Genomic DNA, 9215 nt, shown 5'->3' on the forward strand with positions numbered 1-9215 from the left:
ATGGTTAAAACAATTAAAAAAAATTCTGGCATGTACCCCAAATTGTGCCCAAACGGGCAAACTAACGGTCTAGCTGGACCAAAATGGCCAACATCCATGTAGATGTTTACGCTTTAATAAGCTAGGTCAAGATTGACATTTGATTGGGTCAGTCGACATATAAATGGTTAATTCGACTATAAAACCATTAGGACGTCGAGGCCGTCTCAAATGGTAAGATGAAATATGATAGTCAAGGATCAAAGCCAAATTGGACAGGACCAAAACTAAAATTGAAACCAAGCCCAAGTCTAAGTTGCCCAAACCAAATTCAAAGCCAAGTTAACAAGCCCCCAAAGGGCCTTGCACTCTAACTTGACTCTATTCTATATGTACCCCCAAAAAAGTTCTTCTCCACAATCAGTAAACGAACTAAAAGTTTTCAAAAAAACAAAAAAAGGTTTCTCTCCAAAAGCTGCCATTTTTTGGCCCTGTTGGGATTTGCTTTTATTTATTGTTTACATATGTAAACTAAAGCACATTTTATAAAGAAGAATGATGACTTAATTTTTAATTAAGTGAATGTTTGAATACTAACTATTTAAACTAAGGTGAAGAAGAAAAAACGATGAATATTGTTGTGATGGAGGTGGTGAAGAAGAAAAAACGATGAATATTGTTGTGATGGAGGTGGTGGTGGTAATGGTGATGAGGGTTGTTAGAATGTATGGCGATCTGGAAATGATTCGGTACAAATCTAAAGCAAGATCTTCAGTTATAATCTTTCAAGATTTGATAGATGGAATTCAGTCATCATTATCTTATTTTAATCATTTGAGATCATTTTTCATATTTGTTGTAGATAAAATTTCTTTATAGGGATCATACACCTATATAAATATGTGATCTGGAGATTTAATAAAATAAAAAGAAAGAGACAGCATGAGATTTTTCTCGTGGATGTGGGCCATTGAACCACGTATATACAGTATTTTTTCTCTCTTTTCTTTCTAATTTTTTCTATTATTATTTTATTCAGCAATTTTTGTATCTTTTCATATGGCATCAAATCAAGACTTTATCCAACCTTACCAACTTGAAGGTTGTAGTTTTCTTTTCATCACCGTGTTTATATTACAATCTTCACGTTGACGAATTAGATTAAGGTTTTGGCCTATCTAAAGATTCATTGTTGTCATATCATCGTTAAACCACTGATGTCTTCAATCAATTTTGCATCAATTCCAGCATATATTTTTATGTTTGCAAGTTGGAAGTTCTTTTAGACTATATAAAAAAGTTGGAAGTTCTCTTCTTTCACCCTCTAACTTGAAGGGGCATGTTAGAATTTACGGTGCCGGGGAAATGATTCTACTCAAATCTAAAGCAGGATATTAAGTTATAATCTTCCAAGAATTGATAGATTTGAAGGATTAGAAGGGACTCATTTATCATTATTTTATCTTCATTAGTTGAAATTATTTTCATATTTCCTACAGATAAATGATTTTATTAAGGGTGGTGGTGATAGTGAAGGTTATAATGGTAGTAGTGATAGTGGTAATGATGGAGGCGATAAATGATGAGGAGGAAATGATAGTGGCGGTGGTGGTGGTAGTGATGAAAAAGTAGTGGTGGTGGTGGGGGTGGAGGTGGTGATGGTGTTGGTGGCAATAAAGTGGTGGTAGTGGTGATAGTGATGGTAGGGGGGGAGTGATGGTATTGATTATGGTGCTGGTAGTAGAATGGAAGAAGACAAGTAGTTGTAAAAGAAAAAAGTATGTTTTCTCTTATTTTTTAAAAAGGGGATGATTCATCATATTATTGCATGTCATATTGATTCACTAATTGTAAATATGCAGATCTGATGGGTTTTTAACAAAGAAATGCTTTTATACTGGATCTAAATTTTGTTGAAGAAGATATGGGATCCTCGCTTATAAGCCAAGTGTCTTTCTTCTTCCATTCAAGAGGGATCAACCTCGTCAAGAACATCAGCTGGCCTTGATCTTGGCTTTAGCATGGAACACCATCTCGTACACAATCCCTGAGAAAAAGGTGAGCTTGATGGTATAGGGACACCACCAAGACTCAAAAATATAAAAAAATAATATTCGTTAGACGAATCTACACTTAAATTAAACAAAATAACAAAGAAAACAAAAAAAAACACATGGATATGAGTCTCACTTCTGGCTTAGGTAGCCCTTTTTACGATGATGACAAGAGCAATGATAAAAGGGTAGAAGTTCTAAAGAGGCTAGGTGAGACAAGAATCTAGATCTAGGGGTATAGTCTAGGCTCCATATGTAGGCGCACTAGGCTAAAGTCAATCATCTAAGATTTGGCATGTATTTGTGAATAACTCCCACTACATGTGCTATATTAGGTCTGGTGCTATCCATAACAAACATAAGGCATCCCACTGTTGATGAATATGCTACTGGAGACATCTTTGTCTTCAATGTTTCAGTACTTCAGTGTTAGGACATTGATTTGAAAACAATTTCATATGTACAAGAAATGGGGTATTCATTGGTTCAACATCCTTCGTGTGAAAGCATTGCAAAACTCACTCTACATAACTTCTCTAAGTTAACCAGATCCTCATGTTCCTTCTGTCTCTGAGTATATTTATCCAGATAACATGATTCTTCAATTTCAAATCTTTCATTTCAAACTCTCTAGCTAATTGAGCTTTTAGTGTTGCAATCTTATCTTTATTTTATCTTGCAATAATTATGTCATTGACATATATTAACAAGATAATAAAGTTGTCATCATCATACCGCTTAAAATATGTACAATGATCAAGTTCACATTTGTGAAAATTCAAGCTCATAAAGAAAGAGTCAAATTACTTATACCAACATCTAGGTGCATGTTTTAATCCATATAATGATTTCTTGAGCTTATAAACCATGTTCACCTTGCCTTCCTCAACAAAACCCTCAGGTTGGGTTATATAAATATCTTCCTTTAACTCACCATGCATGAAAGTAGATTTTACATCTAACTATTCCAATTACAAATAATGAATAGCCAAAACAACTCTAATGGTGGTCATGCATACTGCACGAGAAAATATCTCATCAAAAACAATACCTGATTTCTAAGCATAACCTTTTGTAACCAATCAAGCATGATATCTCTCAACAACATCATCATCGACCTTCTTTTTCTGGTAGATCCACATGCAACCAATTGTTTTTCTACCTTTTAACAATTCAACAAGATCCCGTGTTTTATTCTTTCAAATTGCTTTTATCTCTTCTTCCATGAATGATCTCTAAAGAGATGCATTATGGATTTCACATGCCTCATCATATGTAACCGGTTCACCTTCTTCCGTCACCTCTAACTTTATAAACTTGAAGGTTCTTCTGGTGTAGTAGCTATAGGCTCTTGTTACTGACTATCAGTTTGTGGGGTATTCTGAAAGTACATAATCTCAATAGTTTTGTTATCTGTCATGATATTCTTCTTTTCTTGCATAAAATTTTCATTGAAAATAACATTGCAGCTAATAATAATCTTGTGGTCAGTACAATCCCACAATTTGTACCCCTCTGTTCCATTTTTATTGTGAACAAAAATATACTTCTTGGATTTTTTATCCAACTTTTCTCTTTTGGAGTTGAAGCATATGTATCACAATAACAAAAATAAATAAATGAGTAATCAACGAGCTTAAATGTCCAAATTTCTTCTAGTGTCTTATAGTCAAAAACAACATCAAGAGACTTGTAAATGAGGAAACAAGTTGTGTTAACAACCTATGCCCAAAAACTTTGTTCTAAACCTACAATGCTCATCATATATCATTTTAGCAATAACATTTTGCTAAGGTGTACCCGAAACTATGAATTGTCTAGCAATACCATGATCACGGCAAAAACTATTAAATTCACTAGAGCAAAACTCTCCATTATCAGTTCTTAAACATTAGATGCTTTTACCTTTTTTATTTTCCACCAAAGCTTTAAACTTTTTAAACAAAAGAAGACTTCTGATTTTCTTTTCAAAATATAAGCCCACACTTTTCTTGAAAGATCGTTGATAAAAGTGACATAATATATGAAGCATCTCCCATGGAAACAACGTGTTTCTCATGTATCATAATGAATCAACTCCAAAAAGTCATTACTTTTAGTAATAGAGATAGCAAATTGCAATTGATGTTGTTTTCCAAATAAGAATGGTTTACAAAAATCCACACTACGAGACTTTAAACCAGAAAGTAGCTTTTGATTGAGAAGTATCTTACCTCAACTCCCAAAATAATCTCTCTGACAAGTTTATACAAGTTATCTACTAATTCTATTTTTGTAACTACTACAACACCTTTTGAAAGTTTTAAACAATCATTACCACATGTAAACTTATAACCCTTCTCATTAAATTTTCATAGAGAAAAGAGACTTTTTCTGAGACTTGTAACAAACATTTGCAATAGTGAAAATCATACCATCATCCATCATGATTCTTATCTCTTCAACTCTCATTGTTTTACATGTCATTATTTCTTATGTAAATAATATCACCATCACATGTATTATAGTTATAACATCATTATCTATGAAGAGTCATGAAAAAATGCACCAGAATTAAACAATCAATAAGGTAAAGTTGCACCTCTATCTATGGACAAAACTTTTCCATTTTCAAACGACTTAATCTCTTCAACTATATTTCTCTAAGATCCATTTGAATTGGGTTGTTAATTGGGACTAGATTGGGAGGATTTTGATTTTCCTTTTGTGCTTTGCAATCTTTCTTAATATTGCCCAAGTTACCATATCCCCAAAACTTTTTTTGCTCTTTTGACTTAGACAGGTTATGACTATTTTTTGGGGTTCTCTCAATCAACCTTTCATAGGGTACCAATGCACTTACAAGGTAATCATGGATTGATTTATGTTGAGGTATATCTATAAGAAAAGCAGCCACAACGGAATTAAAATCAAGAGTTGTTGTACTACCAAGTGACATAGTTCGTTCATCCCATGACTGGGTATAGAACAAAGTAATATGGATGATTAATCTTCTTCATCAATCTTGACTTCTAATGCAATCAACTTATTCACCAACTCATTGAATTTATTCAAATGAGTTGGGAAAGTATCACCTTAACCCATTTCCAAATCATAGAGTTGTTGATAAAGAAAAGTTTTATTAGAAAGGGACTTACCTTTGTAAGTGCTTTGCAATTTATCTCATAAAATTTTTGTCGACAATTCTAAGGAGACATTAAAAATAGCCAACTTGTCTAGAGCCAATGTCTTGAACCAATATAGTGTTTTCCTTAGCCAAATGATCTTTTTCTTTCCTTTTACACATCCATCTTTCACCAAGATTGGATGCATCTTCAGCTTTCAAGTTGCAAAATGTAAGCAACATTGATGTGTGCTCTTTCAAATAATGGTGCAGATCCACGTAATCTTTCAATGCACACGTATGATAACGGAAATATTAGAGAAATAATTGTTGTTCATGAGTAATTATTTAGTTTCGTTGAGCATCAATGATTCAATTATCTTTGTGTTGCTTTAAATCCCAAGTTTAAGATAATATCATGTAGTACTGCAAAAAATTATTGTTTTAGGTTGTTTATTAAAGTGAGAAAAAAAGTTGTAGTTAGGGGCACTGAGAGAATATTACTGACTTCTAACCTATGAACATCAAATCAAATTCTAGGATATTTGTGTTTAACCGCACACTATATTGATAATGATTTAAAGATTCAAAAAAGGATTATTTCCTTTTGTGACTTAGATTCACCATAAACATGATTCTCTTATTGATTGGAGAATTGAAGATAAAATTTGTACTCACTCTTGATAATGCATCAGTAAATGATATTGTATGTCATTTGGGTACATTTTTTTTCTGTGAGAGATATATTTTTCTTTGATGGTAGGCTTTTTCAAATGCGTTGTTGTGCACATATGTTAAACTTGTTAATGCATGATAGTTTGCAAGAAATAAAAAACTTAATTGCAAACATAAGAAAAACTATCTAATACTTCAAGGTATCACCAAAAAGATTTGGAGTTTTTTCAAAGTATGAAGCAGTTAGGTTTGCCCCATAATAGAGGTCTAGTATTGGATGTGAACACTATATGTAACTTTAGTTCTAAAATGTTAGACTTTACAATTGCATACAAGCATGTGTTTTCAATGTTTGATGAGAAAGATAAAAATGTCTATTGATCATTCTATGTAGAATGACAAAAGCTCGATTGATCCTGTTAAACAATCGTTGTCAAAAATTAAAGAAGGAAACTTTCATATAAGAGATATGGCTGAAAAGATGAATGAGAAATTTTATAAATATTGGAGTGAGTGCAGCTTGGTGTTGAGGATTGAAACGATATCAGATCATTGATGCAAGCATGTATTCATTGAGTATGCCTTCAACCTCATGTATTCAGCCAATGAAGTAAGAGAACAATACGATTTGGTTTATCGTTTTGTGCATGAACTTTGTGAGTACTATCATGTTCAGGTTTGAAGAAAGTTATTCTGACTGAAAGCAAATGAATATGGTTCTACAAGTTCATGTTCAAAATCTATGACTAAAATTGTTTCTCATCTTAATAGGGATTCTTCTAAATCTTGATGAGGATTTAGAGGAATTGTTAAAGGCACTAATCAGCATCTTATGCCCATGAAGTCCAATCTAAACATTTATTTCAAATAAAGATTCATAGATGATATTTAGAATACAATGTATTATTTTGGTCGAAGGAAAATGAAGTCAAATATCATGTCCTATCAATTATGGCACGTGACTTATTAGTTTCAATTACACATGTTGCATCATAATCTGCTTTTAGTACAAAAGTTTACTAAAGCCTATAAATATGGAAGCATTGAGTTGTAGTGGAGCTTGGTTCTGAAATGCCTATTGCATCCCAAAGCCAATTGAAGTATTAACTTTTAGTTATTAAGCTCATTATTAACTTTTTATAGTTAAGTTTTAAGTATATATGATGCATTTCTTTATATGTAGCACGATAAGGAGGACTTCATGGAGGTAATATCCTTGAATAATGGGAGCTTGAATGATGAGAGTTTAATTTCCTACAATTTTCAGGTATCTATGTCTATTTTTAAAGTTTTCTTTTTATTATTATCTATATTTTTTGTTATATTGTTCATAACCTTATTATGCATTGAACGTAATTTGTGAAACTTTGAATGGAAACAAGAATCATAATTTTGGGGTTTAAAGTAAACAGTCCAAGTGGAGTCATGAGAAGAAGCTTGTTGATTTTTTTGTCAAACTTTTGATTAAATATATACATACATTAAACTTGTTAGATTTGTATGTTTTTGTGGTTCAAACTTATAACCTTGTCATTATGTGGTTGTAACTATGCAACATCATGCTTTATTTGCATGTCTTGTTGACCTTGATGACATGTAAATGTGGCATTTGTTGTCCGCAACATCATCACTCTAATATTTATCAAATTGTTTATTCATCTTTTCAGTCATATCTCTTATATGACAATTTTCTTCTTTACTTTTTGACAATAGCAACTATTTAAGGAGAGCAATCACTTTAAAAAACTCGTTTGAAATAGGATAATATGAACTTGAATACATGTTTGTCAAATCATAGAGTATCTTAAATGATAAACTGATATCCTCAAGCTTTTGGCATTTTATATAGAATGATTAGTAGACATTTTTATCTTTCTCATTAAACACTCTGAAAATACATGTTTGTACGCAATTGTAAAGTCTAACAATTTAGAAGTAAACTTTTGCCTAATATTCACATCCAATACTAGACATCTATTATGGGTCAAACATAACTACACAATAATGCATTTGAAAAAACCTACTACCAAAGAAAAATATATTCTTCAATGAAAAAATGTGTCCAAATGACTTACAACATCATTAATTGATGAATCATCAAGAGTGAGTGTAATCTGCAATTTTTCAATTAATAAGAGAATCACTTATAACACCAGCTACAACTTCCCTTATTTATGATGAATTTAAGTTACTAAAGGCAATATTCTTATTTTGAATCTTTCAATCACTATCAATATAGTGTGCAATTAAACATAAATATCCTAGAGTTTGATTTGATGTCCACTGGTCAAAAGTTAATGATATTCTCTTAGTGCCCTTAAATACTATGTTCAACTTCTTTTTCTCTTCAATAAACAACCTAAAACGAGCATTCTTTGCAATAATATGAAAAATCTTTTGAAACTTGGTAATTGTTGTGAATTAATCTGTGGTGGGTTGCCATCCTTATCAGTTCAGACATGTGAACATGTATTAAAAAGTAGTTAGTGGACATACAATGATGATTGTATAACGCATTGACTTCAAGATGTGAATATTGAGAGAAAGTTGTGTATAAGATGACCACACAAAACATGATGGAGAACTCTACTAGGAGGCATGGTCTGGGGCAATGTTGAGATGTGTACCTCGTGAGTAACTTGGGAATAACTCAGATGTTTCTAGGTGATTCTTAGGGGTTAAAACATTGCCCACTAGATACATATAGGATGTAGCATGAACCAAAAACCTTGGGGGCAGGTATAGCTCCTTGAGACACCTTGAGGGGCAGGTATAGCTCCTAGAGACAGCTTGGGGGTAGGTATAGCCACCTTGGCTCTTGAGCTCCCGGTGAGCAACTGCAGCACCTGTGTACATAGTCTGGGCTGGTTTGAACTATGTTATTGTGAGTGGTTCATATTTTTGGCTAACATTGTAGACTCTAAGTCATCTACATAGGTTGCTACGCCTAAGTAGGCTATATCCGGAATAGCTTATTAGAGTAGAATATGTATTTGAAAATGATGTTAGAGATACGGTAAAAATGGGTAAATTTCATAAATAACATGTGTGCATATTTAGCAAACTAAACTAAGACTAGGAGCTTAGAACTCACTACAGTTGTAACGGTCGTGTTTATTTGTAAATGAAATCTTACTGGGTTGTAGACTCACCCCCTTCTTTTGTTTACAACTGTAGGTTCAGGAACTGTTGTCACTCGCAGGACTTAGTATCGGACTGCGACTCTGTCACATCAGAAGTATGGTTCACCTCTACTCTTTTATTCTGTTTTTGTATTTGGATGGTTATGATATTGTAAATGGATGTATGGACCTTCAATTATTAAATAAAAAAAAATGGCATGGTTTTAGTTTATTTTTTAGATTAATGAGTAATTTCCTTTTGAGAACTAACGTCCACGAACC

The sequence above is a fragment of the Nuphar pumila genome, chromosome 14 (genome assembly GCF_984573655.1).
Source record: "Nuphar pumila chromosome 14, dmNupPumi1.hap1.1, whole genome shotgun sequence".
In the NCBI taxonomy this organism is placed as follows: Eukaryota; Viridiplantae; Streptophyta; class Magnoliopsida; order Nymphaeales; family Nymphaeaceae; genus Nuphar; species Nuphar pumila.